Genomic DNA, 24,217 nt, shown 5'->3' with positions numbered 1-24,217 from the left:
TCTGACAATATCAAGTTCCTTTCTAATATCTTCATTTTTAATATGATTTTGTCATTGATATTGATATAACTACTCACTCCTGTAATTTTTCTTAGAAGTCTCATATATGTTGTCTATAGCCTTTGATCAAGTGCTTTATTTCTAATGCAACTCTCAGATCCATAACTTAAAACAAATAGATAAAATTAAAAATGAAACAAACATATTTTTTAAATGGGTGAGTTAATACTGTTTGCAGTTTATCAGGATGAAATTCTCCCAAGTGTTTGCATTGGATAGGCAGTCAGCCATATTTAAGATGATGTAAAAGTGCTTCTGCACTCTTTTTGAACAATTGCTCATACTTAAAATGATGTCAATGTAACAAGCAGAGATGTTGGTTGTATTATTGATAATACGAGGGTGGTCTGAAAAGTTCTCGGCCTCAACCATAGATGGCAACACTATTGGCAAGATTTTTTTTCTAAGTTGGTACATCTGTCATAAGCATCCATGTGAAATTACAAGTCATTCTCTCAAGTAGTTTGTTTTATACAGCTGTCTGAAGCAAAAGTGTTGTCTGTATCCCTTAAAATGGATAAAATTGAGTATTGTATGATTATAAAATTCATTGTAAAAGAAGGTTTAATGCCAAAAGAAATTCATTCGAAGTTCATAAAAGTTTATGGGCACTCTTCTCCTTCATTTTTGACAATTAAGAAATGGGCTGCCGAGTTTAAACATGGCCATACCAGCCTTGAAGAAATTTAAAGATAATTTATTAGCATCATTACTTGAGAGGGTAAACAAATTTCTCTTAGTGTTATGAAGGAAATTTAGATACAGAATGTTTTCAGGCACTATAGCAAAATCATTAGTCCTTTGGCAGGTACTAAAGTGTCTGTGGACGTGAGATGATGGCCAGATATGCTGACTACCTAATTGTTCTTACAGTGGCTGTTTTTTATTTATATATAAGGAAATCAAACTTGCACAAGTGTGTTGGTTTATATCCATTGCAAGATTGGATAAGAGATTCTCTGAGATGTCTTAAACTAAATTAAGAAGATTGGCATTTAGGTAGAAGATATTATCACTTAAGCTGGTCATGTGGTGTCTCTTTAGCATGTGGCTTGTATTGTTGGAAGGGAATAACAATCCATTATTGTTGCTTCAGTTTTTGAATTGCTTCTACACTGATGATAATCTGATAGTTTCAGATTGAAATATTTGCGTTATTAAATTATTATAAATTCTTGTGTCTACAAGTCCCTATCAATCAATGATAAGATTACAACTACCTTTGGTATCCATATGAAGAATGATGAATGTCTCTGGATGACTAGAGAGATGTGAAGATGAATGTTGGCATCAGGAAGGCTGTTGGAGATAAATGGGGAGGCCTATAACCAAAAATAGTTATAAAGCGGGCATAGAAGAAGAAGACATCAGTAACATATAAACCATCATCATCAACATAATCAAGTTCCTGATATGTATCCTCAAGGAATGTTCAGGCTACTATGACTTAATCATGTAGTGCTTGTAGCACTACATGATTAAGTTTACATTATTATTAGTTCTCCTATCAAATCTTAAAACACATCCCAACTCAATATCACCAGAGTTCATGATTGGTACTATCAACATAAGAAGCCTGAATAGCAAAGAATTGGAGCTAGTTGAGAAAATGGATAAGTACCAGATCGATATAATAGGGGTGACTGAAATGAAAGTACAAAAACTGGTGAGAACTTTCTGAGCAATAAATACAAAATGTTATATTCAGGCAATAACAATCAAGGAAAAAAAAAGGAGTAGCCATAGTATTCAACACTAAAGCCAGCAAACGTTGGTCAATTGGTAGAGCCTCTGCTACTAATGGCTCACGCAACAAGTTAAGCAAGTTTAAGCAGGTTAGTTGGTAGGGGATCAATCATTCGATGCTGTTGGCACACTCTCCCTCGATGAGTCTCTTGACTCCCTGGAGGTGTCAAATAATAATAATAAATATAAGGCTAATCTTCTTGAATGGCAGGCAATTTCAAGTAGAGTGATGTGGACAAATATCAGAATGGGAACTAGACAATGAGACTTATTTGTGCCTATGGTCCAACAGAAGGTTCTATTAAGTAAAAGTGGAGGAATTTTTTGAGGCTTTAGAGAAAGCAACTGACACATTGAAAAAGGAAAAGTTGGTCCTTGTTGGGGATCTAAATAGCAGAGTACAAAATGATTGTCAGACATACATAAATGTTTTGGTAAAATTTGGAGAAAAGAGCAAAGCTAATAATAATGGCAAATACCTGTTGGATTTCTTCTCAGGACATGGACTGGTTATTACTAACACAATGTTACAACATAAAAATGTGCACAAATTCACATAGTGAGAAGAGGCAAGGAATAAGAAAAGGCTCATTGACTATGTTATTGTTGATAATGATGCAGGATACTAAAGTATCCTCCACCTTTCTGTATACTTTAGTATCCTGCATCTCTCTGGTGCAGGATACTAAAGTATACAGAGGATTTGAAATTGGAAGTGATCGCCATTTAATCTTGAGCTGGATAAAATTGAATTTCATATTGAAAAGAAGAACATGTATGAAAATTTTAAAGTGAATAAAAGTTGAGCAGCTCTCAGATGTGAACTGTAGACTAAAATATACAAATATTATTCAAGAAAAAATGAAAGTGTTTCTGAACAGGAACCCAACCTTGGAGATTCAGTGGCAAGCTCTGAAGAAAACATTGATTGATTCAGCCAGAGAAGCATATGGTGAGGTTGTCTGCAAAGATTAAAAAAAATCAGAACTCTATGGTGGACACAGGAAGTTAAAGAGGCAGTGAAGGAAAAGAAGAAAGCGTATCCAAAGTTCCTTGCAAATAAGTCAGCTTGTGCTCATAGAGAATACAGAGACAAATGTAAGAAGGCTAAAGACTGTGTAAAAATAGCTAAACAAAAGTCATGGGAAGACTTTGGTAAGAACATAGAAAATAAATATGAAGAAGTTGGCAAGATATTCTGGAGGTTGTTGAAGAAGCTCAGAAATGGAAAAAAGAGTGCTGTAAAAGGAATTAGAGATGATAAAGGTGATATTGTTGGATTCTAATTATGTAGAAAATAGAATAAATGTTATTTGATTCAGAATCCAACATGATTTTCCATCACAAAGGCTGCGTTTGTAAATATTATTTAATGTAAATAACGTAAATTATAATTTAATATCATATAACTACCTTAATTATATCAAATATTTAATTATTTAATCAAAGAAATGTGTTAATGGTAATAAGATTCTGTATTAAATATTATTAAGCTATTCTATTTATTGTTATGTCAATATTATAAAAACTTGTATTTGCAATATTAACTACGCATTTATTGAAAATCAAATATTCTAATTATTCCTATTTGTGTATAAAGCTTAACGGTATGTAATGACTCAATGTAGTAGTATAGCCTTGTCTAACATTGGCGAGAATGTTTATGTTGGTCTGTTGTCATGGAGACGCGTGAAATAAACGACCCGAGTGGAACAGAGCATGGGCTAAAGAGAGAATAAAAAAATATATATATAGAAAGTAAGGAGTTGGGACGGAAACAGGGAAGTGAAAGTAAGTAAGGTGATAAACTAAAGAAGTAGAAGTAAATAAAAGGTTCTTAAGGGTAGGAGTTAAGTGGATAATTTTTATAAGTGAGCAAGAACGTAACGAATTTTATAGTTATTACTGCTGAAATTTCTATTATTACTGCTGAAAGTGAAATCAGCAGTAATAATAGAAGGGAAATTAAAGCTACAAACGGATAAAATAAAAAGCTGAACGGTCAAGGAAGAATTCTGAATAAACCCAGCTGGTCTAGTATTGCAGCTTATTTCCGATTTGCCCTAAAGAGAACTTCACAGTGTTTTAATTAATTTATGAGTGGTAATAAGGATAGTTGAAGTGCCCCGTAATTGATGTCAAGAATTCTGAAGCGTAATTGATAGTGCTTTAAGTATAACTGCAGATAAGTTTTGTAGATGTGTTTTTTATTCTTTAAGTGTGATAAGTAAATTCCAGAAGTTTGCTCACAACATAATAGATGTTCTAGGAACCATTTCCGGTAAGGTCTATCATAGTGTATTATTAACTTTAACTGTGGAAACTCTTCGTGATTGAGAGTTGGAGATAGGAATTGTTTGAAAGATATTTTCAGCTATTAGATCCTGTAATATTTTGAACTTATAGCATGACTGAAAAATGTGTGAAAACTAATTAGATTGGATGTTCTATTATATTCATTTAAGTGTAAAAACTTTATAACCCAAAAGCTAAGAAGGTGTATGTGAAGACTTGGAAGATTGTGCTAATGTAATTGACTTGACTTAATGTTTGACTTATTTCTATTGTTTAAAATTAGAAGTAAAATTTATGTAAGTGTTATATGACCTATATTAAATGCTTTATTTGTTAACCTAACTGTTGTATTTGCCTGAAATTCTTTTTTACTGCACCATTCACAAAAATTCGAATCTAGCGGGAATCCCAAGGAGAGAAAATAAATACTTCGGCCTGAATGAATGAAAAGACTGCTAACTAATTTTGAATTGATCCTACTATTTCATATAGACTTATCCAAGGATAGAGTGGCACAGTATAATAGAAATTTCTCTACCCTTAGATCAGCGATCAATTTACAATTAGTTTTCCTTTATTTTATGAAAGTGACTTTTAACAAGATGGCAGATTCGAACATCAAGAGAACAACATCATGACAATATGAAAACTGGAGAAAAAAAGATATCCTTGAAGAGTGGAGTAATTACTTTGAAAAACTGCTAAATGAAACAAGCAGTGATGACAGCACAGTGGTAAAAAAACACTGACCAGGCATGCAGTCAGGAATACACATCCATACTTGAAGTAGAAAAAGCCATCAAAGGCTTGAAATGCAGAAAGGCAGCAGGAGTAGATGATATTCGACCAGAAATGCTGAAGTATGGTGGTATAAAAGTTTTACAGTGGCTGCACTGCATAGTTCAGAAGGCCTAGACAGAGGGAAGAATTCCAGTTGATTTCAGATTGGAGTAGAGCTCTCAGAGTACCCATATATAAAAAGGGTAATTAGACAATGTTAAACAGAATGGGAGAGGAAAGATTAGCAAAACAAGTGTTCTCTGCCAGGTTGGCAATAAAACGACCCAGAGGAAGACCAAAATATAGGTGGATTGATACAGTAAAAAGTGCCTTAGATGATAGAAATATAAGATCTGATATTGTTGGAGTCTTGACAAGTAACAGACTGATTTGGAGAAAAATTGTGGATAGGAAGTTAGTAATGATGTAAATTTTTCATATGGTACTATCATATCCTGTATGCCCCTTGAAGGTACATGGGAGGAATTTGATGATGATGATAAAACAATGTGAGAATTACAGAAGTATTTCTCTACTGAGTGTTCCTGGTAAAATTTATACCAGTATATTTGAGAAACAATTGAGAAGGATTGTGGAAGATAAGCTTTTTGAAGAACAAGGTGGATTCAGGCCAAATAGAGGCTGTCAAGATCAGATTTTCTTTATGACAGATAGTTGAGAAATCAAGTAGATCTTTTCCAGATCTAGAAAAGGTTTTGTAGTTCTGGAAAAAGCATATGACAAGGTGCCAAGAGAGAAGCTATTCAAAATGCTACAGGTATGGTGTCAGTGTATAATGTAATAGTTGCTGTTATTGTGTCAGAATGTTTTATGCTATAAATAGACAGCAAGAGCTAGTTTTCGCAGTTTCGTGCTGAGATCACTATTGCTAGTTTCATGCAGTTAACATCTTGCAGAAAAAATGTGATTCAAGTTTTGAATAGAAAAGTCTATTCCTCTTATGAAATAACTAAATGGGTGTCCTGTAGTCAATGTATTGTGGTATGGCTGCTCTGGAAAGTGAAGGAAACAGGACTTGCTGAAAGGAAGTGGGACAGAAAGAAAGCCATCTACACCATGCCAAAATCAAGTTCTAAAGTGGCTCTACCTGAAATGAGCTGAAACGGGACTGTGAAGAACAAACGGGAGTTGTGGCAAGCTCTGTAGCTCTGTCAGGAGAAGACTAATTCAATAGAGACTGATAATCAGATATCTTAAAAAGAAGCCCTTGTTAATGAGATTGGCTTGGTTAAATTGGTGCGTAGAGTGCCAGATGGATCCCTGATCAGTGGAAAAGAGTAATTTTTTTCTGATGAGAGAAAGTTTAACCCGCAAGTTGCTGACAGCAGACAGACAGCTTGAAGACAATCGGAGAAAAAAAAATTCAACCCTGACTGTGTGGTACCATCAAATTATCAGCCAGTCAAATGAACTTTGGTTGCATTTCTTATCATGGTGTTGGTTGTTTGTATTTCACAAAAGGTTCAGTGAATGCAAAAGTGTACCAGAAACTTTTAGAAGAATTGCTGCCTACTATCAAGAGACCACTTTACTGTAACGATGAACTTCATATTTCAGGATGACACTGCCCTATTCAGATCCCAACCGGATTGAGAATTTGCAGTACCAAATGGAGACTAAAATACACAACAAGAAGCCGAAAATACTTTGGTAGCTACAAGAAGCCATTATAAGGGTATGGAACCATGCATTGATCATGGTTCTGCTAGTGCCAAATTGTAGGGTCAATGTCCTGCTGGTGCCAAATTGTAATAAAGGCAAGAGGAGGGCCCACAAAGTACTAAACAGCAAAAGTGAATTTTTAGCTTCGAATTCTAGTAAAACTATGTAGTTAAACTAAATTTTGATACTAGTATTTGTTTTTCCAGTGAAAATATCATTGTCCACTCCATTTTGAAATATTTACAACTTTGTCAAGTTTGTTGTCATTTCCTGATTATGTCACATCTTATATTTAAAAAAGCCAAATATTAATCAAAAGTAAAAATATTATATTACCTTCTTCATTATTCCCTTTTCAAATAGACATTCAAATGTAATTACCAAAAAAAAAAAAAAAAAAAACACGTTTACAGCAGATCCAAGACCCTAGTCTGGCAACTTGCCAAGAAGAGTCAATTCATGTTGAAGGGGAAAAAGAAATAAGCTGATGTATGAATTGGTCACCAACACGCAAAATCATGTGCTTTATACATAAAATTTTCCAACTGTCATACAAGCAAAAATAGTTACCACTTTAAAAACTATAATGTTCATAAAAGATAAATTAATTTTCCAACGTGTAATAATAAACAACTCGTCCCACAAAACGGGTTGATTACCCTATTATCGGAATGAATTCTCCTTCTTCTGACATGCGCAGAAGTGTCGAAGGGTCTCATATCTGTGGGTGTACGTACTTAAGCATTTCTGGTTGAATATCATCTACTCCAGCTACCTTTCCATATTTCATGTTTTTGATGGCTTGTTCTATCTCAAATATTGATATGCACTCCTCTTTGCATTTCTCTTGAAAATTTTCTAGTACAGTTCTGTCACTGTTTGGTTTGTTTAAGTCTTTCAAAGTCTGGATTTCAATAAACTTTTTCAATAGCCTCCAGAACAGTTTCTCATCTTCCTGTTGTTTATTTTCTGTATTCTTACCAAAGTCTTCCCCATGAGTTTTATTTAGCTATTTAGCTCTCTTACATTTTTCTCTGTATTCTTTTATGGAATCTGCTGATTTATTTGCTAGGAACTTTTGGTATGCTTTCTTCTTTTCCAGGACTGCTTCTTTAACTTCTTGTGTCCACCATAGAGTTCTTATTTTTAAATAATGAAATAAAATTTGGCAAACTTAAAGTTTATTTTAGTAATGAAGAATCTTTGGCAGGCAGAAGTGTATGCAGACAATGAAAAATGACAGGTAATTGACCATTCTCGAAATATATGATGAGGTGGGAGTTTCTTATGGTTTATATCACAAATATATTAGGAAGGAGGGAAGGCAATTTGATGTATTTAAGGAAGCATGCATGCTATCTCCACAGTAATTTCATCATTCATGTAGATTACATTATGAAGCTAGGGCTAAGTAATATTTAGGGATGATAATGTATACTCCTAAATAATCCTACTTTAAAACTCTTAATTAAAATTGAAAAAATGCTGTAACAAATTTGGTATGAGTATTGCTAATGTCATAACAGAGTATTGCGGTATTTTGAATGGTGATGAGAAAATAGTGTTTCAAAATAATAAATCTTTTATTGTTTAGCCACGTTTTGTAATAATGCTCTTTTCTTTTTAGATTCGAGCATTTTTTATGTGATCTCAAACCCACAAAAGGTCATGAATCTCTAGTACAGTCTAATAGACAAGCTTAGGTGTTGAAAGTTATTCATAACTTATTTTTATCAGTATTAAAAACACCAAATGAACTATTTTATAAAAAAATGTTTATCGTCATCATCATCATCATATTCCTGATATATACCCTCAAGAGGTATACAGAATATGATAGTACTACATGAAAAATTTACATCATTACTAACTTCCTATCTACAATTTTCCTCCAAATCAGTCTGTTAAATGTCAAGACTCCAATATTATCAGGTCTTATATTTCTGTCTTCTAAGGCACTTTTTTACAGTATCAGTCTGCCCATATCTTGCTCTGGGTCTTTTTCCTGCCAACCTGGCAGAAAGCACTTGTTTTGCTAATCTTTCCTCTCCCATTCTATTTAAGTGACCATACCACCTGAGTTTAGCTCTGTTAACGCATTCCTGGATGCTGACAATATCAAGTTCTTTCCTAATATCCTTGTTTTTAATATGATATTGCCATTGATGGAATCTGTTCATGCCCCTAATCTTTCTCAGAACTCTCATATCAGCAGTCTCTAGTCTTTGGTCAAGTGTTTTACTTCTAACCCAGCTCTCAGATCCATAAGTTAAAATTGGTTTAAACACTGTCCTGTATACAGCTAAATTTAGTGTTTTGGCTAATTTCTCTCTTACTCCATATGAATTTATTCAATTGACTTCCCACCATACCAGCTTTACTGATTCTATTGTCTATTTCCATATTTAACTTACCATTTTCACTAAAAATCGTGCCTAAGTAGCTGAAATGTTTTACTTGTTCTGTAAGTTCTCCATTCAAAATGCAGTTGATATTTTTAATGTTTCTGTCTAATTTTATTGTCTTTGTCTTTTTATTGCTGACCTTCATACCATATCTATTACAACAGTTATTCAATTTAGTTGTGGAATCTTGCAGACTTGTAGCGGATTTATTTAGAAGTATAACATCATCCGCATAACGCAAAAAGCTGAGATTAACACCTCCAATTAATACCACTTTCTTTCATAATGTGATCCATATAGATAATGAATAACAGAAGGGATAATGTACATCCTTGTCTGACACCAGATTTAACATTAAACCATCTTCCTGTACTTCCTTCAATTCTAACTGCTGACTTAGAACTCAAATAAAGACTAAGTATTGCTTGATATAATGCCCCATTAACACCAATATAACTGTAGCATTTCAAACAGCTTCTCTCTTGGCACCTTGTCATATGCCTTTCCCAGATCTACAAAACTTAAATACAGATCTTTATTATATTCCCATGATTTCTCAACTATCTGTCGTAAAGTGAAAATCTGATCCTGACAGCCTCTATATTGCCTGAATCCAGCTTGTTCTTCACCAAGCTTCTCTCCCACAATCCTTCTTAACCATTGCTCAAGTATAATTGCATATATCTTACCAGGAACACTCAGTAATGAAATGTCTCTGTAGTTCTCACATTCAGTTTTATTTCCCTTTTTATATATGGGTACTATGAGAGCTCTACTCCAAACATCTTGAATTCGTTCCTGTGTCCAGGTCTTCTGAACTATACAGTGCAGCCACTGTAAGACTTTTATACCTCTATACTTGAGCATTTCTGGTTGAATATCATCTACTCCTGCTGCCTTTCCCATTTCAGGCTTTGGAAGGCTTTTTCTACTTCAAGTAGATATGTATTCCTGACTGAATGCCTGGACAGTGTTTTTTACCACTGTGTTGTCATAACTGCTCATTTTATTGTTTGTTTGTTATTTTGCTCATATTGTTTCATTTAGCAGTTTTTCAAAGTAATTACTCCATATTTCAAGGATATCTTTTTCTGCTGTTTTCATGTCACCTTTATCATATCTAATTCCTTTTATAGCAGTGTTTCCTTTATTTCTGAGCTTCTTCAACAACCTCCAGAATATCGTGCTATCTTCTTGATATTTATTTTCTATGCTCTGTCAAAGTCCTCCCATGATTATTGTTTAGCAATTTTACACAGTGTTTAGCTTTCTTACATTTGTCCCTGTATTCTCTAAGAGCACAAGCTGACATATTTGCCAGGAACTTTTGATATGCTTTCTTCTTTTCCTTCACTGCCTCTATAACTTCCTGTGTCCACTATGAAGTTCTGATTTTTCTATCCTTGCACAAAACCTCACCACATGCCTCTCTGGCTGAATAAATCACTGTTTTCTTCAGGGCTTGCCACTGAATCTCCAAAGTTTGGTTCCTGCTCTCAAACTCTTTCATTTTTTATTGAATAATATTGTGTATTTTAGTCTACAGTTCACATCTGAGAGCTGCTCAACTTTTATTCTCTTTAAAACTTTCTTACATGCTCTTCTTTTGAAATTCAATTTTATCCTGCTGAAGACGAAATGGTGATCACTTCCAATTTCAAATCCTCTGTACACTCTGGTGTCCTGCACCAGTGGGAAAACATTACTATCAACAATAACATAGTCAATGAGACTTTTCTTATTCCTTGCCTCTTCTCTCCATGTGAATTTGTGCACATTTTTATGTTGGAGCCTGGTGTTAGTAATATCCAGTCCATGTCCTGAGCAGAAATCCAACAAGTATTTGTTGTTATTATTACTAGCTTTGTTCTTTTCTCCAAATTTTCCCAAAATATTTTTGTATGTCTGACAATCATTTCCTACTCTGCTATTTAGATCCCCAACAAGGACCAACTTTTCCTTTTTCATTGTGTCAGTTGCTTTCTCTAAAGCCTCAAAAAATTCCTCCACCTCTACTTTAGTAGAACCTTGTGTGGGACCATAGGCACAAATAAGTCTCATTGTCCAGTTCCCCATTGTCATATTTGTCCACATCAGTCTACTTGAGACTGCCTGCCATTCAAGATGATTAGCCTCATATTTAGTGTTGAATACTATGGCTACTCCTTCTTTTCCTTGATTGTGATTGCCTGAATATAACATTTTGTATTTATTGCTCAAAAAGATCTCACCAGTTTTGGTCTTTTTTGTTTCAGTCACCCCTATTATGTCGATCTGGTACTTATCCAATTCCTCAGCTAGCTCCATTTCTTTGCCATTCAGGCTTCTTATATTGATAGAACCGATCTTGAACTGTATTCATGTTGAGTTGGGGTAAGTTTTAGGATTTGTTCCAGTAGCTGACTTTCGCTGCTTGCCCTGGTTCCTTGGCGAAAACAACTGGGACCTTGTTTAACAGAGCGATGCCCAGCTGGCATGAAAATCTGTTATATTGTTCCATCATTTGAAATTTTGGTTTAAGCCAATAAGAATACAATTTGTTTGGCTAAATGCCAAATTGCCAGCCTATCCTCATCCATTGCATATCTAGGTAGATACCTAACAGGGTGCATCACGAGAAGGTGAAGATTGGACATCAGGTCATTAGACCTAGTCGGTTCTCCTCATTCCTTTGAGGGCTATGTGGAGTCCTCCTCTCAGTTATATAGCTTTGACCCTCAAGCACCCCTTTATATTTCACTGAATTTCAAATAAGCACTTTCAGAGCACAACATAGCATGTATTACGCTACAGTGAGTAAGCGAAACAATACAAATCGTAACAGACAAAGGATCTAAAGTCATAATTTGGTGAGTCCTCTAATGTTGTAAAAAAAAAAAAAAAAAAAAAAAAAAAATTAACTATGTGGGAATCGCTCTTAAGATAACAGTCTCCCAAATTTTTGCAAAATTAATGCAACCATATTTGCTCAAGTTAGGAGAATTCTTGATATCCATGACTGACTCAAAAAAAAATAATCATTCCTCTCTGTAATGACTTCTAAATAGAACATCCATTTTCTTCCATCAAATCCTGTTTGAAGAGATGTCCAAAGCATGGTCTGCCAGTCCTGACTTGCCATAATAATGGTAGCGAATGTATTTTTTATGTTCTTTCAGGCAGATGTTAACAGATCTTCCTGTCTGCCCATAGCAGGCCAAATCACAGTCACAAGGAACTTTATACACTCCAGGATGTGCTAGAGGGTGAAGTTTATCGTTAGGAGAGCAGATCAAGATGTGGTTTGATGTTTTGCAAAGGCCATGCTTTATTAGTACTTTGGCTATTTTTTATGATGTACCTCTGTATGGTATCCAACAGTATGGTATTTTAAAAACACTTACACACAGAGCCAGAGCCATTTGTTCTAATGTACAACTCTGTCCACAGAACTCAAATATCTGCACCATACTTTCCTGGCCAATGGCTACAATTCTTACCAAGTAGATAAAATACTACATAGCCCATTACTTCTCCCTCCTCTAATACACAGGAACAAAACATTACCATTCCTATCCTCAGAAAAGATAGCTAATGTATTAATAAAACATGGCCCTTGCACCACATTCAACACTTATGCTAAATTAGCAACTTTGATCTGCTCTCCTATAGCCTGTTGGTTGGAAAATGGATATGTTATTTACTCAGTTAAGTAGAGTAGCCATATAGTTGTTTTGTGAGTTTTTTGGATTATTTTCTGTGTGGTTTACCAGTAGCAGCCAAAATTTTAAAAATGGTGCTTGATTATTAGCATAAGTCAGCAGTGTAAAAAATTTCAGGCCAAAGAGTGTGAGTGAGTTAGACTTTTCCCATCTGTACTACTAAAATTGTTTTATATATGTGTCAGGAAATGTAAAAAGCTTCATGGACTGTGATATTGAATGTAAAGAATGAGAGTGTTATGATGTGTTGAGAAGTGCAGTGACAGATGGGAGTGTAAAAAGGGGGAATGGGTGACTGATATCAGCAAATTGTGTATGGTGGAGATGCTGTATCTTAGAAGAGAATAGTTACAATTGGGATACACACAGTTCTGTTCTTTGGCCCTAGTGTTTAATTTATTTGTTATTTCATATGGATCAACATGGGATTTTTTTTATATTAATGCATGGCTCCCACCCGCATTAGTACTACTGGGAGGCTGTGGCCTTTTTTTCCCCTATTTTTGTTAAATTTTTAATAATTTTTTTATTCATGTTTTACCTGGTCTGGAAACACCCTGCTCTAGGACCAAACATGGAACTTTTTCAAGCACTTCAGACCTCCAGTAAGTAGGGCAGTGGTCTTTCACTGAGTGAAGAACTTCATCTCCCAACAAACATCTGTGCTCGTAGTGGGATTCAAACCCACCGCCTGTTGGCTGGAAAGCAGATACTTGGCCAACCAGGGGCTGGCATTTGCCAAAGTTAGGGAGAGGTAAAGGAAGTGATGCTGATTTCCTTCAGGAAGATTTAAACTGATTTTTAGCTTAGGTGAATGAGTGGGTTGTAGTTTTAGTGGCAAAAAGTGAAAGGTTGCATCTAGTGCAGAAGTATAGCTATGTACTGTTATTGGTGGAACTGTAACAGTACATAGCTATACGTCTACATTAGATGTATAGCTATGTCCTGTTATTAATATACTTCAGGAGATAGGTAAGAGTCGGGATTTAGACACGATGGTTTACAGTGGCTTCCTGAAGTTCGAATCATGTATTTCATTTATTGTGAAAAATACAGTGCTTTGTTGCTGTGATAAGGAGAACACTGATAATGAAGAGGTAATGAAATATTGTGCCACTGTACAAGGTATTACTCATAAAACATAGACTACTGTGCTCAGGTTTATTTTTCTAGTTCTATTGTGATGTGGAAACTCGTGTGTGTTGGGTGGGGGGATCCACAGACAAGTGACTAGGGCAATAATAGGACTTTGGAAAGCTAGTTATGGGAAAAGTTGAAGAAATATAAAATGAACATTTAGTTGATAGATCGAAAAGAGGTGACGTGATAGATACATTAGTGAGGGAATTTTATTGGATTAACACAAGGGTTATACATAGAGAGGAAGAGTGATAATGATAGACCCATCCCTGGGAGTTGTGTAAAGGTGTGGGTAAGGAGTAGATTTCTTACATAGAGAGTGGTGTGTGAGTGGGTGAATGCACTGATAAAATGGGAAAGTAGGTATTAAGTGAGGTGCTGGTTTAAGCTCATTTATTTATTTATTTCATATGATGAAACAACAGCTATGAGCCCTGGCACCATCTCAATCCTCAGTTCCCCCCCCCCCCTTAGTTTTATCTGGGCTCGGGACCGGCATAGCTGATGAATCAGGTCTATTGCTGAGTCTAAAGTATTCCTGACTGTACTCTGTGTGTGCGTGCGTGCACATTCATTCGTTGGTTTGTTCACCAGGCGGTTTGCCTGTTCTGGGGATGTTTTTCTCACCCAAGTTTCCATGTGAAAAATCCCCTACCTCTGTATGAGACTGGCTAACTCATCTTTCTTTGAAAGAGACCAGATAAAGGTTCTTCACGTCACAGACGGGAATCGAACCCAGGCTTTTCTGACCAAAGGGCTTCATATGTACCGACTGAGCTACTGAGGCTCGCGTTTAAGTTCATTATTAGGTTTGATGGAATAAATATGGCATAGAGGAAAAATTAAACACAGGTTGATTAGTTCCAATGTATTATCTCTATCACAGAGACATCTTCTAGGATACAGTATAAATCATAATAATGTACCTAAAACACACACAAAATAAGTGGCAAATGTTAGACAAGAAGCCTAAAGTCCTATATGGGGCACCTGTATGAGTGCTGGTGGCTAGCCTTGTCTGTTGACTTTAGGCTTCTAGTCTGACATCTTTCACATATTGTTTTATGTGTTCTTACAATTTTTATATTATATGATAAGATGTCTCTGTGACAGAGATGAAATATTAGAACTATTAAACCTGTGTTTTTTAATTATTTTTCTATGCTGTATTCATTCTATTAAATCTAATTATGAGCACTAAGAGAATGTTGCTTGCTTAGTGAGGCATATCACAAAGAGTCTGTTGATTCTATCAAGGTTTTTTATGACAATAATAAAACACCAGCATCAAAAAAGATGAAAATTATGAGCAGGAAAACAACAAACATTAATTGCTTTCTCAGTGTACCTATGAAAAAAATAAAACATTTTGACTATTTAGACAGTAAATTACTCTTAATGAAAATAGCAAATTAAGTATAGAAATGGTTAATAGAATAAGCAGAGATGGTGAGGTTTAAAGTAATAGCCAACTGAATTTAGATGGAATAAGACTGAAATTGGAGCCTCTGTAGCTCAGTCAGTATAGACAAAAACCCTTTGGCTGGAAAGACCTGGGTTCGATTCCCGTCCATGATGTGAGGAACCTTTATCAGGTCTTTTTGACTAAAGGTGAGTTAGCCAGTCTTATACTCAAACTCTCTTTATGGAAAGTTTGAGTATGAGACCTTATGGAGGGTTTTTTCATCTCTTAAAACAGACATATCAGCCAATACATACACACACACACACACGTCTACAGTCATAAAATACTTACTGGACAAGGAAAATAGCAGGAAACCACCTTGTTTCATAATCACTTTCTTGGTTAAGTAGCATACTGGTACCCACCAGCCAATAAGTTGATAAGGACTAAACATACACACACAAGACAGAAATTAGCCAAAGCACCAAACTATCAATAAACAAGATAGTATTCAAACTGGTTTTAATAACTTATGAAACTGAAAGTTTGATTAGACATAAAACAGTTGAAAGAGACCACAGATATGAGAGTTTCAGTGGAGTGAAGATGGCTGGCAATTTTACATTAAAAATGGAGATATTAGAAAGGAACTTGACATTCAAGAGTGTGTGAACAGAGCTAATCTAAGGATGGATTAAATAGAATGAGAGAGGAAAGGTTACCAGAATAGGCAATAAATAAAAAAAAGACCTACAGGAAGACTAATTTGGATCCAGGTGAATTGATACAGATAAATAGGTAAATATTTGCCTTTGAAGGCCTAAATGCAAGACCTGCCAAATAACAAATTAATTTGGAAAATTGTTGTTGAAAGCTAGAACAATGCAAGTTTAATGTCAGCTCAAGATACATATATATATATGTAAATGATGAGGATATGTCAGGCCAAAAACATGGACATATTATTATTATCCCTGTGTTTTTTAATTATTTTTCTATGCTGTATTCATTCTATTAAATCTAATTATGAGCACTAAGAGCCTCATGGAGTCAAAGACTCATCTGGGAGGTCCTTTTATCACATACACACAGATCATACCGTGACTTGAACACCTTCAAACTCCTTGCAGACATCATAGACATCAGGCAAGGCATTCCAATCATTTACAACTCTGCACAAAAAACCTGCCTCTCACTCCCCTACTCACACCCTCTTTATACAGTTTCCAGGGATGACCTCTGGTTCTCCCCCGATCTCCCACTATTTTCTGTAGAACTTCTCCAGCATTGATCCTATAACAACCCCTTACCAACTTGTAGGTCTCTATCTCCCCTCTTCCTCCTGTCCACCAGACTCTGCAACTTACATCTTCTCAATCTTTCCTCATACTCGACATTCCAGAGGTCAGAAACGACCTTAGTCAGTCGCCTTTGGACCCTTTCCAACATCTCTTCATCCTTCTGAAAACCAGGTGGCCTAATCAAAGCCTTATACAACGGAACAAGAATCTCCCTACTTCTACACATCAGTGTCCTCTGCATCATTCCCAGAAGCCTTTGTGTTGTCTTCACAATTTTGGCTATGTGTCCACTAAATTTCAAATCCTTATCCACTATCACCCCCAGATCTCTTATTTCTTCCACCTCCAACAATATATCCTCACCAAGCATAAATTCTGCATCCCATCTTTGTTTTCCAAATTTTAAAACCATTTTGCAACATTGAACTCGCATCGCCATTTCTGTGCCCAATCACTCAATTTATTCAAGTCTTCTTGTAAGGCCACAACATCTTCACTACTCTTCATGGTTCGTCCCAACTTTGCATCATCTGCAAACAACTCAATATCTCCATCCAAATCTTCACCTATATCGTTAACATACAAGTTAAATAGTAATGGCCCCAAAACAGACCCCTGAGGCACTCCACTAGTGACTTTCCTTTTCCTGGATATCGTTCCCCCCCCCCCATACACAACTTGTTGATATCTATCAGATAGCCAGTCTCCAATCCAATGCACTAATCTAATATCCAACCCCATCTCCTCTAGTTTAGTTTGACTATCAGTTTATCATGAGGTACTCTATCAAAAGCCTTTGCGAAATCTAAGTATATTACTGTGTATCCTTCTCCTCTGTCCAAGGAAGCAGTCACTTTATTGTAATAAGGTAAGCAGATTACTAAAACATGACCTCCCTTTAGCAAATCCATGCTGTCCATCAAAGATAATACCATTGTGTCAACCCAACTCTGGATCCTAGTTCTCACAAGCTTCTCCAACAACTTAACCACAACACCTGACACACAGATAGGCCTATAGTTTGATGCTTGAGTTCGATCACCTCCTTTATGAAGTGGCACAATCTTGCCCTACTTAGGGACTTGACCGAGTGCAAGACTCGTATTAAAAAAATATGTCAAGACAGGTGTCAACTCCCTGGCACATTCCTTCAGAATATGTGGTGATATATTATCAAGTCCCCCAGCCTTATTAACATCTAGTTTACTCAACTCCCCATACACCTCTTGCTCACTTATGGCAAATTGAAACTCACAGTACTTCACCAGTAGGAATACAATTTTTGTCCCAAACACAGTAACTCACTTCATATCACAACCGAATCCCTAAAAAAAATTTTTAGGGATTCGGTTGTGATATGAAGCACTGCAAAAAAAAATTTGTGAATGAGCACTGCAAAAAAAAATTTTGCAGTGCTCATTCAATTAAAAAAAAATGATGAGGTAGCATTTAGTGATATCAAAAACCCTTCTTCTTTCTCATCCGTCAGATGACGGCTGAGTCCCCTATATGCAAATCTTTGCCATCTGGTTCTATCTCTGGTCATTTTTGTTATCTCTTTCTGAAGCTTGATAATTGTGACCTCTCCCTTCAAAGACTGTAGCTGAGTTCTTTTTGGTCTACCTCTTGATCGTCTTCCTCCAGTGATTCCATTCAGGACCATATTTGGTAATCTTTGAAAGGACATTCTCTGAAGGTGTCCAAACCATCTTAATTGCTGTTTAAGAATTATAGTCATGATATCTTCTCTATAGTTCAATTCGTGTTTGACTTGCTCATTTGTTTTGACCAGTGAGTCTGATTTAATTTTCTTAAGTATTTAATTTCGAATGCTCTTATTTTCTGTATTTCCTTTGATTGAGTATCCAAGTCTTGGCTCCATACATTGATCTAATATTGGTTTTTTCCATATTTTGTTTAGTTTATTCATAATAGACCATCCTTTGTTAAGTCTGTATTTTACTGTTTCTGTGTTGTCGAGGTTGTGAGTAAATAGACTGCCAAAATATGTAAATTGCTTTACTTGTTCAAGTATGTGATTTTCTAAGTTTATTGAAATTTTTTTCCTCATCTCTTCCTATTTTAATTGTTTTAGTTTTGCTTAGATTGATTTTCATTCCACAAGTTTTACGTTCTTCATTTAAAATTTTTCAATTGTTCTTTAGATTTTGCACTAATAATAATATCATTTGCATATTTAATGTGGTTGATATTTGTGCCATTTATTTGTAGGACCTGGTTCTTCAGCTATGGATTTGGATATTTCTTTGCGATAGATAATAAATAAATTTGGTAAGAGTGGGCAACCTTGCATTGCTCCTTTTTTTACTTTGGTATCTTTATAATAATTCGTAATAAAGGTTTGTAGTAGTTCTGAATCTACTGTCATTTTCATCAGTGGCAGGAGTGCTGGTTGCATGTATCATGTACTTTGGAAAAAAAAGGGGGGGGGTATTGATTCTGAGACTGAGTGAATACTAATTTGAATTGCAGAATTTTAGTCTTATTATATATTTTTTTTTCATTTTTGGACAGACCTTGTATAATACACTGAATATCTTTTTTATATTATGGAAAATGAAAGAAAAAAAAAACTTGTAAAACTGTGCATAAGAAAACTTTATCTACTTATATACTGATGCATACTATCCCCATCATCCTTTACATCCCCTGGTCTATAGAAGCAACCAGCTGTATATTTTGTTCTGCTGGCCACTATATCACACCAAATGTCCTACAGGTATCCCTTGCTTAACGCAGGATTTGATTAACACAGCAAAATTAATTGTGACAATCCCTTTATATATGTGGCAAGAGTTTTAATTAACGTGCCTTTAAATTTACTACGCAAAAACATGCAAGCCTCGAGGGGTGTTTCCTGGCCGAGAGAAAGAAGGTCGTGAGCATGATGACGTCATTCCTCCCATGCAGCTGCGCTCCCAAAGCCTGAGAGCCAGCAGTTACTTTGCTGCCAGCATTAAGATTGGGTGTATTACAAGCTCCAATTGTTCTGCTGTATTTACAAATTACATTCTTTGTAAATTTTACAGCCCATTAATCATGTCGAAGAATAAAAGCAATCCCAGAACCAGGTCAAAAAGTGAAAAAAAGAGGAGGAAAGTAATTACCTTAGATACAAAACTTAATAGAATTAAAAGATTTAAACGTGATGAAAGTAAAAGTAAGATTACAAGCGAATTTGGTTTTAATGGTCTACAATATGGACTATTTTATCCAAAGCTGGTGAATATTGCGAGCAAGGTAAAGTTGCATCTACATCTGCAAGTATGCAATGCACACATAACTGAAGTGCTATAATGGTTGAAATAGAAGATCTGTTAATTATTTGGCTGGAAGACTGCAATCAAAGAGAATTCCAATTAGTGCTATAATATCAGGGCCTAAGCTCTAAGCCTCCTTTGAAAATCTAAATATAAAGAAGACATTGAAACACTATTTGATTTTTAAGACCATGGATTTAATAAAACATTTATACATTATTAAATTCATGGACTTAAAAATAAAATAGTATGTTTCAATCTCAATGAAAAGGACCAAATAATAAGAAGACAATTCACAATTTGCAGCTAGCAAAGGCTGGCTTGAAAATTTAAAATCTAGGGCCGGACTGAAGAATGTGAAAATAACAGGTGAAGCTGCAAGTGCCAATGAAAATTCTGCATCTACATTTCCTGCTGCGCTGAAGAATATGATTACAATTACCACCAAATTTTCAGTGTAAATGAAACTGGCATCTATTGGAAAAAAATGGCATCTAGAACTTTTATATAAAAAAAAAAAAAAAAGCAGTGCAGAAGCCTGGCTGTAAAGTAGCAAAAGATTGCTTAACTGTTATGCTTGGAAGGAATGCTAATGGAGATTTTAAATTGAAGCCGCTGCTGTCTCGAACTCAGAACCCAAGAGCTTTAAAAGGATGTAACAAGAACTCTTTACCTGTAATTTGGTGGGAGAATCACAAAGCTTGGGTGTTATCCAAAGTCTATTCGAAAATTGGTTTAAGTCTTATTTTTGTTTGGCAGTTGAAGCTTATTGCAAGAGAAATAACTTAGCTTTCAAAGCTTTTTTAGATAACACATCTGGTCATCCAAATTCTCTTAATGATCTGTGTGAGAATGTGAAAGTTTTATTTTTTCCACCAAATACATCATTGCTACAATCCAAGGACATGGGCATCATTGCAACTTTCAAAGCCTATTTTCTTAAAAAGATATTGCCAAAGGCAGTAGAAACAACAAAGGGAGAAAATGCGATTACACTCCAAGAATTTTTTAAAATTCTTAACATTAAACATGCAATTAAAACATTCATGGCTTGTGAGAGCAAGTGTCTTCTAGCTGCATGAGAGCTGTTTGGAAAAACCTTTTGCCAGAATGTGCTAATGACTTTTAGGTGGTTTTCAAAATCCTGTGAACAACATGGTTGAAGAAATCATTGCAATTGGTGAAGACCTTGGTTTTGATGGTGTTGATGCAGAAGATGTTATAGAATTATTGGATTCAAATTCAAAAGATTTCAGTAACAACAATCTTCTTGAAAGTGAACAAATGGAATGTGAAGATGAGGTTCCAAAGGAGATAACAATCAAAGAACTGGATTGAATATTTTGCATTTTAGAATTGCTTAAGCAACAAGTAATGGATATGGATCCAGATGTTAATTGAAAAATGCTTGTTTGTCGAGGTCTAGACAGTCATTTTGCTTGTTATCATAGAATTTATGCTGATAAGAAAAAAAACTAAAACTGTTCAAATGACTATTGCAATAACTAATGTAGGTACAAGGCATTTATTAAACATTTACTTTGTATTCATTTTTTATCTTTCCTAAAAGAGTGCCGTATAAAATGAATTATTAATACAGTAATCAATCATGGACGGATTGCAGTTTTTGCCATTGATTATTATATTTGATTAACATGATTTTGATATATGCGATAACATTGAGGGATTAATTAATCGCATTAATCAAGAGATACCTGTATTTTCATTGGCTATCATCAATAATTCTCTCCCCCCCCCCCCATCTTTTCCCTGTATTCTCCCTAAACACCTATATCCTTCACTTTCTATCTCACTAATTATATCATCTAGTGTCAGCATGTCACTAATGCCAATTACCTTTGGTCCAGATGAATTAGCCAATGCCAAAACTCCTTCCCTTGTTCCAAATGCTCCTGGCATCACTGCTGTCCTTACACTTTATACTAACTATCCCATTCTGGTTTGTTATCTGTATACTTGCTCAACAGCTTCTCTTCCCCCCCCCCCCCAAAAAATCTAGTTTCCCTTATTTTGCACATCCACTTTCACTTCATCGAAGATTTGTTTCTTATTGCATACAAGTACAAATGCACTCAACAATAATTTTATTCTTTCTTTTCTAAAATTATCATACATTTGTGTATAGGATGTCTGGTCTTACCCAAAGGCATAATGAATGATTTATTTATTTATATTTATTTAGGATTAGAATATATTAGCTTTGGAGTGAGAAATATCTATATATTACTATTATTATCAGTTTTCCACCAGAAAACTTGAGTTTATGCTATGGTAACAATAGCGTAAACTCACAAATTACATAAATACATATACAGGAATGCATACTTAGCATTTTTATATGACTTACCTTCCTTCAGTTATAAACTAGGTTCTACTTTAAAAAAATCAAAAGAAAAACACTGCATAAGAATGAACTTGATATCATAATCATAAATATTGTCTACCTACGATTATGAGGTAAAATCATCCCATTAACAGCGGATGGAAAATTCCTTCCTTCCTTCTCATTTAGTGCTATCCTACTATCCAGCAAAATTTTCTGCATAGATATAAATGAAAAAGAAAAGTTTTTTTAATGCTCTCTGTCATCTAATCACATGCCCCATGCAGTTCCATTTATTTTTTTTTATATGTTGTATAATATCAAATTACCTTTTTTATTTTTGTTTCTATTATAATTTGCCTCATGAAATCTTTTAATCCATTCCATCATATAGAATTTGAAGAAGAGGGGGGGTCTTTTATATATAACTTTGAATACTCGCAATGTATTCTGCTTTTTCCACAATAATTGTTTAAATACTACTTCCTAGGATCACTATGTTCAGTTAATAAGAAAAATGAAACTTTTTACTTTGTAATAGCTGTTTTGATAACATCAGAGGTATTTCATCTTGAAGCTACCAGCAAAGAATAACAGAATGCCATAGTCTCTCATAAAAACATGTATATGTACATAGTGTGTATAAATAATACTTATTTTCTTATAGAAAAGTTAGGATGGTATGATATATTTCAAAATAAACATAAAAAAGAATAAACAGAATTTATCAATTTCATATATCTTAATCAGTTCAGTGTGATACCTTTTGTAGCTCAGATCTCTTCGTCATCTTCAAGCTGTCATATATTGTAGATTATGTCACTGTATAAAGTGCATGAGTTTAGCCATCACAGGTGCTTACTGATAGGGTACTATAGCCTTCTCCTGATAACATTACTGATAAGTTTATGAAGATTATCAAGTAGCTAACATTCCAGTTTTTCAGTGAGTCTTGAACTTTTTTTTAATTTAAGTGGAAAGTATTTAATTAAGCACAGATAGCACAGTCAGTAGTGATAGTACTCTGCACAGTAATATAATAGTACTACATAATTAAATTTACATTATTATTAGTTTCCTATCAACAATTTTTTTCTGATTCAGCATCCAGTTTTCTTGCAGCTTAATCTGTTTTTGTCAGGTCATATTGTAGGATCTTATATTTCTAAGGCTTCTAAGCACTAGAGGTAGTATCAATTTGACTTAGTTCTCAGTCTTCTTCTCTAGCAAGTGTTTGACTATATCCTGGCATCAAACACTTTGCTAACTTTACTTTACCTGGATCACTCCTATGGAGCAGTTCAGGTAACATTTATACAAGCATACTTGAGAAAACATTAAAATATATATTATACTTGATAAGAAATTATATTCTTATTTTAATCCTATACCCAATTCAATTGCCTGTCTCTTCCCATAATATTTTTGAATTATAGGATACTAAGGCATCTGAAGAGAAGTCAACAACCCTTATACAAGTAGACTGGTTATGAAGTTCCTTTGCACCTATCTTCATGCTTATGTGTACATTTGGGTATAAGATTAAAGCAAGGATATAATTTCTTCTCAAGTAAAATATACATTTTCTTAACCTCTACTCAAGTATGTTTGTACTAGTGTCACTACATAGAATAACTACTCTGTAATTTTCTCATTCAGTTTTATTTCCTTTTCTTTACAGATGGAAACTGTGGAGGACTCAATTCCAGTCATTAAGAATTTGACCTCCAGACCAGACTTCCTGAATTACAGTGTAACCACTGCATAACTTTGATACGTCCATATTTGAGAAGTTCTCTTCAAGAATCTTCTGCTCCAGTTACTTTGTAACATTTCAGGCTTTTGATGACTTGTTCTTTCTCAAGTATTGATATGTACTCTTCTTTGCATTACTTTTGACTACTTTCTACTAGTGTTTTGTCACTAGTAGAAATTTATCTCATTTAAGTCTTTCACAGTTATTAGTCCAAATATTTAGAACACCCATATCTTATATTCCTTGACAAACACAGCTAATGCCAACTTTATTATCTGATTTGTTTTACAGCCTCTTTTCTCCATTTCTTACTTTTTTTT

The 24,217-nt window shown here is 34.8% G+C and overlaps 2 protein-coding genes across 5 annotated transcripts in view; one reads left to right on the top strand and one right to left on the bottom strand.

The window, feature by feature from the left end:
* The window catches only part of LOC150095948 (palmitoyltransferase ZDHHC14-like), a 291,158-nt gene extending 268,143 nt beyond the window's left edge, over positions 1–23,015 (bottom strand). Inside the window, exons 1-2 of one of the 4 annotated variants that reach the window (XM_090408859.1) lie at positions 22,905–22,929; positions 1,281–1,359 (exon numbers count right to left, since the gene is read on the bottom strand). The gene's annotated coding sequence lies outside the window, so the exon portion shown is untranslated. Of the gene's footprint in view, positions 1–1,280; positions 1,383–22,470; positions 22,561–22,904 lie in introns of those variants that run through there. The other 3 variants (XM_090408860.1, XM_090408861.1, XM_090408858.1) reach the window with 3 other exon arrangements.
* LOC150095947 (transmembrane protein 242) overlaps positions 1–24,217 on the top strand; it is a 94,194-nt gene that overhangs the window by 50,088 nt on the left and 19,889 nt on the right. The gene's annotated exons all lie outside the window — the stretch shown is intronic.

This window comes from Typopeltis vanoorti, chromosome 19 (assembly GCF_054136105.1).
Source record: "Typopeltis vanoorti isolate ZY-2024b chromosome 19, IOZ_Tvanoo_1.0, whole genome shotgun sequence".
Taxonomy (NCBI): domain Eukaryota; kingdom Metazoa; phylum Arthropoda; class Arachnida; order Uropygi; family Thelyphonidae; genus Typopeltis; species Typopeltis vanoorti.
This window is presented reverse-complemented; position numbering and strand designations above follow the sequence as displayed.